At 43.4% G+C, this 12,424-nt stretch overlaps 1 pseudogene; it reads right to left on the bottom strand.

Moving 5' to 3' along the window:
- Positions 1-2,944: 2,944 nt before the first annotated feature.
- LOC128124094 (cytochrome P450 2B1-like) overlaps positions 2,945-12,424 on the bottom strand; it is a 49,675-nt pseudogene continuing 40,195 nt past the window's right edge.

Below are 12,424 nucleotides of genomic sequence, written 5' to 3'. Positions count from 1 at the left end.
CACCTCCTGCTTCCTCACTTTGACTTCCTCCAATCTCACTCCTTGGAAGAGTTTGAATAAGTTCATGAGGTGTGTTTGCAAAAACGTTCTCCAGCAAAGGGAGAAGCCTTTGCCCAGGAAAGAGACAGTTCTTGAGCAGGTGCTACCACAGATCCAGAGTAGCAAGATTCAAAAGAAGCCAGAGTGCTGTCGTCCTACATTAGCATGCTGTAATTCCCATTTTTCTTGAAGGACAGACTGCTCTGTTTGCTGTCCTATTTCTTGGTTGGTGGAAGAGAGTGAGCCAGGAATCTACCTTGGCAAAGCTCCTGGTAACTCTTTCTAGGCTACAATGATCTTGGTGACTCAGGTGGAAACTTAGTATCTCAGAGGTGAGTTGAGAGTTGCCTGCTGATTGGCCAAAGGCTGCCCAGAGACACCTTCCTAGGTGGTGATGTTTAATAAATGACACTTCCCACAAACACCTGCTTGTCCCAGCAGTGTGGTGTGCAGAGGCTGAGTTTCAGGGGACACTGCTCAAAGGGTGGCTCCCAGACACTTCTGTCAGAAGGTGACAAGACAGCAAGAGCAGATGACTCACAGAACTGGGTCAGTCTGGAGACTTGGGGACGAGGATTTACTCGGGTCATCTGAAGGCAGTGACAGATAACAGAGAGTATTAGGGTCCAGCCACTTGGTAGCCTTCTCTCAGGGTCTGTGGATGAATCTACAACCATCTGATAATCTAATCTTAGATGATATGAAATGAATCTATGTACATGAAACTCTTTAGTCCATTTACTTTATTCTTCTGAGTCAGTTCTCTGTCTGCACAGCTTCTTTTCTCTCATGCCTAGCCCCTTTCCTGGCTGATTCTCTCTACACTTCTGTGCTATTCCCTCTAAGTGCTATCTTAATTCCTTCATCTAGTTCTGCCTCATCTAGGTTCTCATCCATCTAGTTCTTTCCCATCTTAGCTCCTCTCCCACCTCCTTTTTCCATCTGTTCTTCCTCATCTTGTTCTTTCCCACCTGGCTCTTCCTCATCTTCCATCTCATTCTTCTAGTTCTCTCTTCTAGCCTTTTAATCTAGTTCTTCTTAAGTCTCTGAGGTTTACACATGCAATAGCAATGTTCTGGCTATGGCAAGGCCACCAGGCTTGAATTCCCTCAGGGTCAAAAGGAGGGGCAATAAGATCCACACAAAAGAGCAGTAATTGTCAGGCATCATCTGCAACCCAAAAGGGAATTGACTAATGGGGAATGAATCAACTGAGGGCTAACTTCAGTTAGTAGATCAAAAAGGGACATTCATGTGCTCAGCTATATTCTTAGAAGTGGTTGGGTAAAGTGTCAGGAGTCTATCAGTGATGAGTGAAAATAAAACTGCCTTATTTTCCTTTGGCTCCTTATCTGTCCAAGCTAACTCAGCTGCTGCTGTTTTCTGGCAAGGGGTGGGGTAAGTGCACTTGGTGGCTAGGTACCCTGAGTCACAGCTAGATGCACCTGGTAATTGTAAATAGGAGATCTGGAACTAGAGATAAGATTTGGAAAAAGAGAAAGTTAAGCTTAATTAGCACATCCACCTAGCATGGGCAATAGTTCTTACAAAGTCTGGGAAGTTTCTCAGATAGAATACTTTCATCCAGACATGGTTCTGGCCAGATGTTGCTAATGACGATAATTACAGAGAGGCTTAAAATTGGGTGTCTGTCTGTCTGTGTTGATGCTTTAGCACAGTTGGGGAAGGTTGTCCCAATATTCCAATAGCATAGGGGAAATTGTGCCCAGTGAACGATCAACACACTGTTCTAGAAATGGAGAAGGTACAATAGCATGCAAGAAATTCATTGCAGGAAAATGGCTAAATATTCAAGAGCCAATATCACCAAGACTCCTTGAGCCTTGGCTTTAACTCTGGAAGATCCTTGACTTCTACCAGGCATTAACTTTTGCCGCAGTCAGCTGAATTCCTACTTCATATTTCTGTGGGTTCCAGCAGACAGAGATTAGGGAGACTGGCTCTGGCTGCACAATGGTGAGTTTAAAGAGTAACTAATTTTTTTCACGTTATTGAGTTGTTTATTTACTTATTGGTTACTCTTCCACCATATTAAACACCTGGCATTAGCCACCTGCTGTTCCAGGTTCTCACAACGGAGCAAGGAACAAGGAAGCCGGTTGTCCCGTCACAAACCTGGCCTGGATGTGATGGAGTTTGCAGACAGAAGCCCTTCTGAAAAGACACTTAGTTACCAGACAACCAAGAGGTTGTACGTCAAAGTAACCAGAAGGTCAGGGGACTGGGCATAGTGATAGCTGCACTTGAGTGTTGACTGGACTGTATCTGGCATCAGCTAGAACCCGAGCTGCTGGGCAGCATGTGAGGGATTTCTTAGATTCTTAGAAGCAGGAAGACCCACCCTAAATCTGGACCACACCTTTGGCTGGCAGAACACATGAAAGAAGGTAATTGTGCTTTTGGGTGAGAAAGATCATGAGAAAAGTCCACGAAGGTTTGTGACTGTGGCTTGCAAAGCACAGGAACGTAGATAATAGTGTGTGAAGTAACAGACACCAGACACAAAAGATCACACACTATGTGATTCTGTTACAAGAACTATAGATATTAGTCAAGTCTACAGACACAAAATTCAGCCATATACAGAGTCCATCAGCATAGACCATGGATCACTGGGAGCTGATACATGGGGACTGTGGTTGTTGGGAGTGATTCAGTATGAGATGTGGCCTCCTGAAGTCTCTCTGTTCACACATGAAAAAAAGCCATTTGATTGATTTCTCCAGTGTCATTCACAGGGCAGAAGAACACACCTCCAATTTTGCAGAAGCTGCAGTAAGAAGGAAGGAAGTGAGCAGTGACCCAGGGCCTGGATTCCAGCAGGTCTCTCAGAGGTAGAAAGATGGGGCCATTCTCAACAGGAGCGGGGAGGCCTGGCCACCACAGCCCAGTCAGTAGGCCAAGAAGCAGATCTGGTATGTTGGGGGAACTTTGCCAAAGCCACTCTCCTTGGGACTGAGGTCAATGTCCTCAGGAGCCATGGAACTGGACACCGAGAAGTTCTGGAGGATGGTGGTGAAGAAGAGGAACAATTCGTTGCAGGCAATGCCTTCACCAAGACAAATGCACTTTCCTTTGGGCACAGAGGATAAGCCATGTGAGCCCCAGGGCAGTATACAACCTTTAGACAACTGTCCTAACCCTACACCCAGAGAACCTTGCTCATTGCAAAGAATAAGAATGGGTCACCCAGAGTCCCGTGTCTAGGACCTAGGCCCTAGGATGCAGCCAGTCCCAGGGAACCCCAGACATTGCTGCCAAAAAAAAAAAAAAAAAAAAAGAGTTTCACCCTCAACCTGCAGTTCAAAAAAGTTAAGAGATTCCCAAAACCTTACAGAATTGGTCCAAGGGCCAGTGTGTCTTTTTAGCATGGAAAGGAGCCTGCCATCAATCCTGAGGACAAGAGTTCAATCCCCTATGCCCATATATTGCAAGGAGAGACCAATCCCCATAGTCTGTCCTCTGACAAACACATACACACTCACCATAGCACACATAAATCAACCATAAAATGTAGGACAATTTGTTGGTGAATGTCTTGTCATTACTTCTGACAGATTTCTAGCTTTTGTTAGATTATCAATGTCCTTTGTTACAAAAGTATAAGAACCCATTTAGAGTAGGAACCAAGTGTGTCTGTGTACACATGTATAATGCAACATCTTTAGTGTTCCCTCCTAGCTCATGTGAGAGGATTGGTACCCATCGCATAGGACTTCGCCCTGAGGGTGAAGGTACTGTTTACAAAAACTCTTAGATTAACAACTGGATGGTGTTAAGGGTCTTATATGAGCCAGACATGGAGGCACATGTGTGCAAGTACAGCATTTGGGAGACTGAGGCAGGAATTTGATGGACTACAGAGCATGGCTTCTCTGTTTCTCCCCTTTCTCTGTCCTTTCTGTCACTCATCCTCTCCCACAACTTTCTCTCTTTCTCTGTCTTCTCTGTCACTCATCCCCACCCCCACCTTTCTCTTTCTCTGTCCCCTCTGTCACTCATCCCCAACCCCACCTTTCTCTTTCTCTGTCCCCTCTGTCACTCATCCCCAACCCCACCTTTCTCTTTCTCTGTCCCCTCTGTCACCCATCCCCACCCCCACCTTTCTCTTTCTCTGTCCCCTCTGTCACCCATCCCCACCCCCACCTTTTTCTCTGTCTCTGTCCCCTCTGTCACCCATCCCCACTCCCACCTTTCTCTCTTTCTCTGTCCCCTCTGTCACCCATCCCCACCCCCACCTTTCTCTTTCTCTGTCCCCTCTGTCACCCATCCCCACCCCCACCTTTTTCTCTGTCTCTGTCCCCTCTGTCACCCATCCCCACTCCCACCTTTCTCTCTTTCTCTGTCCCCTCTGTCACCCATCCCCACCCCCACCTTTCTCTTTCTCTGTCCCCTCTGTCACCCATCCCCACCCCCACCTTTTTCTCTGTCTCTGTCCCCTCTGTCACCCATCCCCACTCCCACCTTTCTCTTTCTCTCTGCCTCCGTTGTTTCTTCAGATTGAGATGAATGAACTTCAGTAAGTTCCTGAACACAATTGTTCATATAATGGAGAATGGGCAGGAACACATGATAAGGGACCTACAGCACCCGCAGGATTCTGTGAGGTAGAAGAAGTCCTTGTTGGTTTGCCACCTCAGGCATGGAGCACCACAGAGCAACAGGAGCCTGAAAGACCAGGGAGAGGCTCTACCACCTGCCCTGTACCTTAATGATTCTTAATCTGCAGCTGGTTGCCTCAGGCCTCTAGGTGGAGGAGGGATTTCCCAGCACCCCTGTGCCCTCCAGTTGTTGGGAAATGGTAAATGTGTACTGGTATCTAGAGAAAGCACCCTATCGACTTGGGTATCCCATTTCCATATCTCAGATGACATGAGCTTAGAAATTCATGGAGTATCTCTCTGAGATGGTTCTCCTAGAACTGATTATGCAACCCAGATTTTTTGAGACTGGCTTTTAATGACTGAGCTCACTCTCAACACAATGTCCCCATGCCTGGAGCTGGAGATTTAGACACCATTCATGTCCCTTTGACTCCAATATCCTTTAAGCTTGTTTGCTTGCTTGTTCTCTTGCTTGCATCCCACAGCAGTCTCCCTGAACCTGTGTCTGTACTGACCATCACTATGTGTCTTATTATCTGTTCTTTTCTGCTTGCTTTCTCTAAACTTCCTAGCCAACATCCTAACTCCTCCACCTTCTCTGTCTAACCACGTCTGGTCATGCATTCCTTCCATGTCTTCTTCTTGCATCCCCTTTCCCAACAACCTGCCTTTCTAAAATTGAGACAGTTATACAGACAATTCACTTTTATCTCACACCCTACTTGTCTACAACTCTGAAGATCAAATATGAAAGGAGGCCCTTATATTGCACAGAACCAGGGTCACTGAAGTCACTTGGACACTCAAGGGTAGACAATTCTTAGCTGAGACATAGCTCAGCAAGAGAACACTTGCCTGAAATCCCTCATTTATGAGATGAGAACAGAGAGGCTCAGCAGGAGAACATCTTCTAGAATGCACTAAGGAAAGGCTGGAGGTGTGGGCACTTTCAAAGAGAGCTTGCTTACCATACACTCAGCCCTGGGTCCCATCCCTAGCATGAGGACATGGGGGGGGGACAACTAAAGTCTAAGGAATTGTCACTGAATGCCACTTTCTCCAAAAGATTAAAAACCTGAATATACAGTTTCAGTATTTACCTCCCATAGAGTCCACTAAGCTAAATTATATTTTGCCAAAGGAAGCTTCTGTATGTTGCAAACTAACCAAACACAATAGCCAACCCAACCACTCACTCATTCTTCCAATGAAGAAGTCTCAGTCTCTCATAACAGTTGACCTACCTCAGGCTTCTAACCACTCCAACATGGCCAAGTAAGGTAAAAGCAGAGCTGGCACCAATCAAGCTGTGTGTCCATGACCAGCTCCCCATTGTCTCTAGACACTGCATGCTCACAGTGATGGCTGCTGTTACTCTGAACTTTTTCTGGTTCAGGATATTAACCATCATGAATGGTTTCTTTGCTCAAATACATACTAGTAATTTTGATTTCTCTTACAGTTCAGGAAGCCAGAGTATTAACTACAAACAGAAATAAGCATGTTAAAACATTCCCCAGCTCCTCAGTGTTCACAACCAGAGTCAATGCCTCCCAGCCATCAAAACCCTGCCAAGTTCACAGCAGTGTGGATAGTCCTCCTGCTTAGGGCTCATTTAGTTCAAGAGACTCCTTGTGGGACTAGATCCGGGATGAATTGGATGGTTCAGGCAAAGCAGCTGAAATAGTCTCAGTAAACATGGACCTAGTCCTGCCATGTCCTGCAGGATGAGCCTGCCCTCTAGTGTCTGGGAAAGGAAGCACAAATGGGTCTCACCTATAGAGAAGGGCATAAAAGCTTCATTTTTCTTCAGAGCCCCATTGGCATCCAGGAAGTGGTCAGGATCGAAGGTGTCTGGTTGTTCAAAGTACTGTGGGTCATGGACAGCTGTACTCAGGATGGGGTACACTTCAGTGTTCTAGGAGACATTATGAGACACAACGATATTAGTATACCCTGACTCCCATCTGCAAACTGTCAGTCCCTAAGAAACAGAATGCTAGGAAACCACAAACAGGCTGAGGTTGGTGATGAGGAGAGTGGAGGATGATCACGGTGTAGAAATGTGGAATGGCAGCTGGTCTCACCTTGGGGAGCAGGTACCCTCGGAACAGAGTGTCTTTGGTGACACTGTGGCAGACCAATCGGGACAAGATCTAAAAATCTCTGAATCTCATGGATCACAGCCTCAGTGTAAGGCACTTTGGTGTGGTCATCAAGGGTTGGTAGGCAGTGTGAGCCAATCACCTGATCGACCTCCTTTTGGACTTTCTCTGCACAGAAAAGGGAGACAACAGACAATGCCTGCCCCTCTTTCATGGATGCAATACATAGTGACTCTGTTTTCTGCCAGCCAATAGGAATAGTGCAGATCAAGGAGACTCTGCTGAGAAAGACACAGTGCACTCTTGGGCATGCACATCTTTGCTTTCCTCGGGCACCTGTCTCTACAGCCACACTTAAATCTATAGTAGAGTCTCTCCCAAAGGTTTCTAGCTCCAACCTTGTTCATAAAAGAGAGAAACAGAAAACCTACAGCAAAGGACTTTTTCATCTAAGAATCTAGAGTGAGGGCTGTGTGTGTGGGGAGATGGTAAGAATTCTCTCCTTTTGAAATATAGTGTTATAAATCATCTTCCTGCATATTGTTTGAGCCCACAAAAGATTCCTTGTGGGATCTGGGCTTGCTTTACACAGCAGGACTGCATTAGGGAATGGCTTGACCATGTGCTTGGTCACCAGGTGCCTGGGATGGTCTGTGTTTGGCTGTGCTGGGGGGAGGTCTTTTGCTCCACCCCTTGACACGTCTTTAAATACCCATTAGTAGAGACAGAAGGGACTGGTTGGTTTTGATCCAGTCCCTCCCGAGCTATCCTGTGTTTCCAGCTGTCTCTGTCTTCTATACTTCTATCCATGTTTTCTCACTTCTCCATCCTCAAGAGTACCCTGGGGGAAAAAGAGGGAGCTGTTCTTCCTCAAATGGTGCTGAAAACAGGGACAGACCAGGAACTTGCCAAAAGGAGGGTCAGAGGACTCCATGGGAAGTTAGGACATGTCTGATTATGCAAATTAGAATCTATTTTTGGGAGTAAAAGGGGCTGAAAGACACTTTGAGTGAGGCTGCAGTGTATATTTCTTTCTATCAAGGCTTCTTTCTTTTTCTCTCTTTCTTTAAATTCTATCTATGAAAATTAAGGAGTGTAGTAATATAGTGTAGAAAAACTTGAGAAAAGTGGAATGCAAGCACATAGTGTAAGAAAAATTTAGGATTAAGATAAGCAACAAGATGGAGGAACTATGTCCTTATGTTACTAACTATTGGGCTAGAAACACAAACTAGGAAAAATTTGAGGAAATATCTATCAAAGAAGAGCTTAATGGGGAGAAAAATATTCTTGTGGGAAGCTTTTGTTCCCAAGCAGCAGGGAAAGAATTTTCCCTGAAGCGAATTCAGGTGAAATAAAATTTTTCACTATGCTGATGCTGCCACTGTATGGAAATACTGTACCATCAGAATTAGTTTCCTCCTGGCAGTGAAGCCAAAGTTTAGAGAACAGAAACTCTGCGGAAATCTGGTGGTGTTTCTCTCTCAAAAACTGAAAGGTTTCTTGGGGAAAACAATCTCTCTCTAAAAAAACTAAAAAGCCTTTCAGAACTTTCTCAGATTCTCTTTCTATGAGAGCATAATTAAAGTTACCTGGAACTCTATGGAAAAAAAAAATCTGTGTTTTGCTTTAAGAAAAAACAAAAAGACCTCTTGGAGCTAGACAAATCCTCTCTGCTAAGCCCTGTCTCTCTAAGCTAGAGAAAAATAGTGGCCAGAGTTCCCTGAGGCAAAGGCCTGGCAAGAGAGTGTAGGCAGGAAATGGAGCAGGGGCAGATTCCTCCCCAAAAGTTGCAGGACCGGGGGAAAGCTGCTAGTGTAAAAAAAGCAGGGTCTAAGTTTCTAGCAGTAGCTGCACTGGCAGCATGGGGAAAAGCTGAGGCAGAATCAGATAAGGGAACTCCTACCTGCAGATGCAGTTAGCAGACAGACAGAGCTGCAGCCTGAGACATATGAAGCTCTGCATCTGGGAGAAAGGAACAAGCAGGGACAAGACAATCTATCTTACCTTTTCAGAGGGGAAAAAGTTTCTCTTAAAGAGCTGTGAAAAAGCTTTGTGTTAAGTGATTTCGTGTTCTCTCATTGACCTGGTAACTCGGAAGAGCTAGGTCTGAGGGAATTTTGCTTTAGGCACATAAGAACCTGCCCAGATACGGGCAAGCAGGTGGGTATGATTCAATTCTGGGGGCAGTATCAGCACAGGAAAACATATATCAATGCCCATTCTGGGAGAGAACAGACATCTCCCAATGTCCCATGGTGGAAAAGCAAAAAACTTAACTCAAACCTCTGATGCTGAAAGCAGAAACTTGACGTTAGCTGTCTAAAGGGAAATAGAAGTGGCATACTCAAAAGGCATTATGGGAAATGTAGTCTATAAGATCATTTGTAACAGTGGGCTGATATAGAGAAATGGACTATGAGAAATGTAGTTTTTTAGATAAAATCGGCAGTACTGCCCCAAATAACTGCTTTTCAGTTGAAAGTGAAGTTTCTTTCCTAAGCACTGGTTACCTCTCAAAAAACAAGAAACAGGTGATCAAAAGCTTGCCTCTTAAGAGACATTTAAAATACTAATACTGTTTATTAACAAGTCATATCGAAACCCTTAAAGCAAAGGAAAGTGATTCCTACACTGGGAAATTACTTTAGACATAGGAAAAATTTATGGGCAAGTAAAAATAAAAAAGGTGGGTTGTGTTATGAGATACTAGAGAGGACAAATGAGAATAATAGGGAGCTCTGCAATAAATGATTACTTTGCAAATCTAATAGGGGGCAAGGAAGCAGGCACTCAAAAAGAAATGACTGCATTGCATATGGGGATCAAACTTCAGAAAATCTAGCCGTCTTATTAAAGGTTGAAAAACTACAACTACAGTCTGAGTTAAATTACTCATGGTCAGAGTATATCACAGCTACTAAGAAAAATAACATCAGGGGTTGAGAAGCTAATGAATGAAGTGAAAATGTTAAATCATGAAAATGTTCTTCCTTAGAATAAGCTAATGAAAGATGTGTTTCATGAAACAACATCTATGCTCTTGACTCCTTTGAACAGTAGCAGTTTTGGTGAACCAATATCATTGCAAGAAATATTGGGCTAATAAAAACATATCATAAACATCAGCATTATTAGAAGAACTCATGGCAAATATATCTTTAAAAAATTAAAAGGGAGAAAATTATCTGAGAGTTTGGTGGTGAGTATGGAACAGAGGAATGTCAGCTCCAATGACACTCCTCTGGCAGAACTGGAGTGAAAAACAACTAAACTAATGTTCCTAATAATGAGGTTCCATCTTGCAGTATGGGGATAGTAGGAGAATAAAGAGGTCTTCAGACTGCTGAGGAGTTTGGGATGAAGTTTCAGCAATGTTTTTGGTATATAGGGGAACCTGCTGAAGGCTGCAGGTCTGGAACCCCACTCCAGCTTAGACAATTATCTTCTCCTGATGGGAAATTGACTGTAATGGAGTTGATAGCTGAGCAATTCAGAAACAGAATGTTCCTTAGGAAGTTTTTCTCTTCATCTCTTTTCTTCCATTCTGGGCTTGCTGTAAACTGAGATAGCTCTTAAAAGGGTTTTTATAAAAGATCTGGACTTCATAAAGTACTGTTTAGCAGCAGCACTATTTCTACTTTCTAAATGAAGTCAAAAAATTACTCTCTGTCTTGTTGGAAGATAATGTAAAATCTCTTCTAGATGTTGGATGGGTTAGTCCTGTTAAGAGATTCTTTCTAAATGTTTGTTAATAGTTTAATATAACTTTGGTAAATAGTTCTAAGAAATCTCTTCTAGATGCTTGATAGTGGAAGTTAGTTCTAGATGCCTGTATAGTCCTGTAGAGTTTCCTCTTAAATATAAGCTTGGTAAATAGTTCTTCCAAGAGATATGTGTTAATAGAGTTTCCTTATGAGTATAAGTTTATAAGATAGTTATATAGAGCTTGCTCTTGAATATAAGTTTGTAAGAAGTATAAATAAGTAAGCTTGTAAAGTGTTGTAAATGATGTAAGATTTTAAGAAGTGTAAATACATATAGTAAGCGGCCATCCTAGTTGTAAATATGTATAGTAAATAGTCATGATAGTTGTAAATATGTAACATTTATACTAGAATTATGTTGATGTTAATGAACCAGAGTTTGGTAGAAGGTAAAGGAATCTTTAAGTTTGATGTAACTTATCTGATGTGGTTTGCATCAAGTGTTTATTGATTTAGAAAGGGCTTGGCAGAGCTAAGGCTATTATAGACATCTTAAGACTCATTCCAAAAAAGATATGCCATCTTTATCATCCTCTACTCCTGTACTGAGAGGTGTGGCAGCTATGGATATCGCCTTGGAGGTTGTAAGCTCATTCAGAACCTGGGCCAGAGCTAAGTTAGCTCAGTATGCCCTCTTACCAGATGCTGAGAGTCAAGAATGGGCAACTTTCTCTTGCTAGCTTTCCAACCTAAGCCAGACGGCACTTGATGGAAAGTGTACCTCCAAGATGGGAAAGGTTTGTCTGGCTAAAGGGGACAACCTGAGGCAGACTCAGCTTATCTGAGGGGCCTGAGTGGCTCTTTAAAAAATAAAGAGGAAGGACCTGTGGGAGCCCACAAAAGTTTCCTATTGGGATCTGAGCTTGCTTTACACAGGATTAGGTGATTGCATTGGGTGATGGCTTGACCATGTGCATGGTCTCCAGGTGCCTGGGATGATCTGCACTTGGCTGTGCTGGGGGGAGGTCTCTTGCTCCACTCCTTGGTATTCCTTTAAAAGCCCGTTAGTAGAGACAGAAGGGAGTGGTGGGTTTTGACCCAGTCCCTCCCAAGCTATCCTGTGTTTCTATCTGTCTCTCTCTTCTATACTTCTATCTACATATTTCTCACTTCTCCATCCTCAAGAGCACCTGGGTGAAAAGGAGAGAGCTGATCTCCCTCAGCATATCACACACACATACAAATATACAAACACACACAAAGAAAGACGGGGGGGCAAGCAAACAGACAGACATCTTAGCATGGAAATTATATTTATAAATCCAGGAGGCTGGAGAAATGCCATTAACATTAACATTGGTTAAGAGCACTGGCCACTCTTTCAGAGGACCCAGGTTTAATATCTAGCCCTCACATGTTTACTCACACTGTCTGTGACTCTAGGTCCAGGGAATCCAACACTGTCACACAGACATGCGTTTGTTCCATATATGCAGGCAAAACAACAATGTAAAATTAATTTAAAAATCCAGGCTGAGAATCTAAGGCTATATTCTCAGAAATAAAAGGAAGTAAATTAATCTATGTATTATTTAATACAAAATATAAATATGTTGGTGAATATGTTGACCAGTGAAATGACTCAACCATTAAATGCACTTAACTTGCATCCTGACAGCCTGACATTGACGTCCAGGACCCATGTGAAGGTGGAGGAGAGGCCCAACTACATAGAGTTGTCTTCCCACCTCCACACATGAGCTGTGGCAGGCATACTCACAGAAACAGCAAATCATTTGTAAATTTTTAGAATGTGAGTGTGTAAGTCAACCAAGCAATAGTTGAGCCAGTTAATGAAAGGAAAGATTGCTGAGTGAATGAAATGAGCAAACTAAACACTGGATATACATATTCCACTTTTCAGTCATTATATTAATCTATCAATGAA

The sequence above is a fragment of the Peromyscus californicus genome, unplaced genomic scaffold (genome assembly GCF_007827085.1).
Source record: "Peromyscus californicus insignis strain IS unplaced genomic scaffold, ASM782708v3 Scaffold_4__1_contigs__length_199733344, whole genome shotgun sequence".
Lineage (NCBI taxonomy): Eukaryota > Metazoa > Chordata > Mammalia > Rodentia > Cricetidae > Peromyscus > Peromyscus californicus.
The sequence above is the reverse complement of the archived record's forward strand: the minus strand, read 5'-3'. Positions and strand labels throughout refer to the sequence as shown.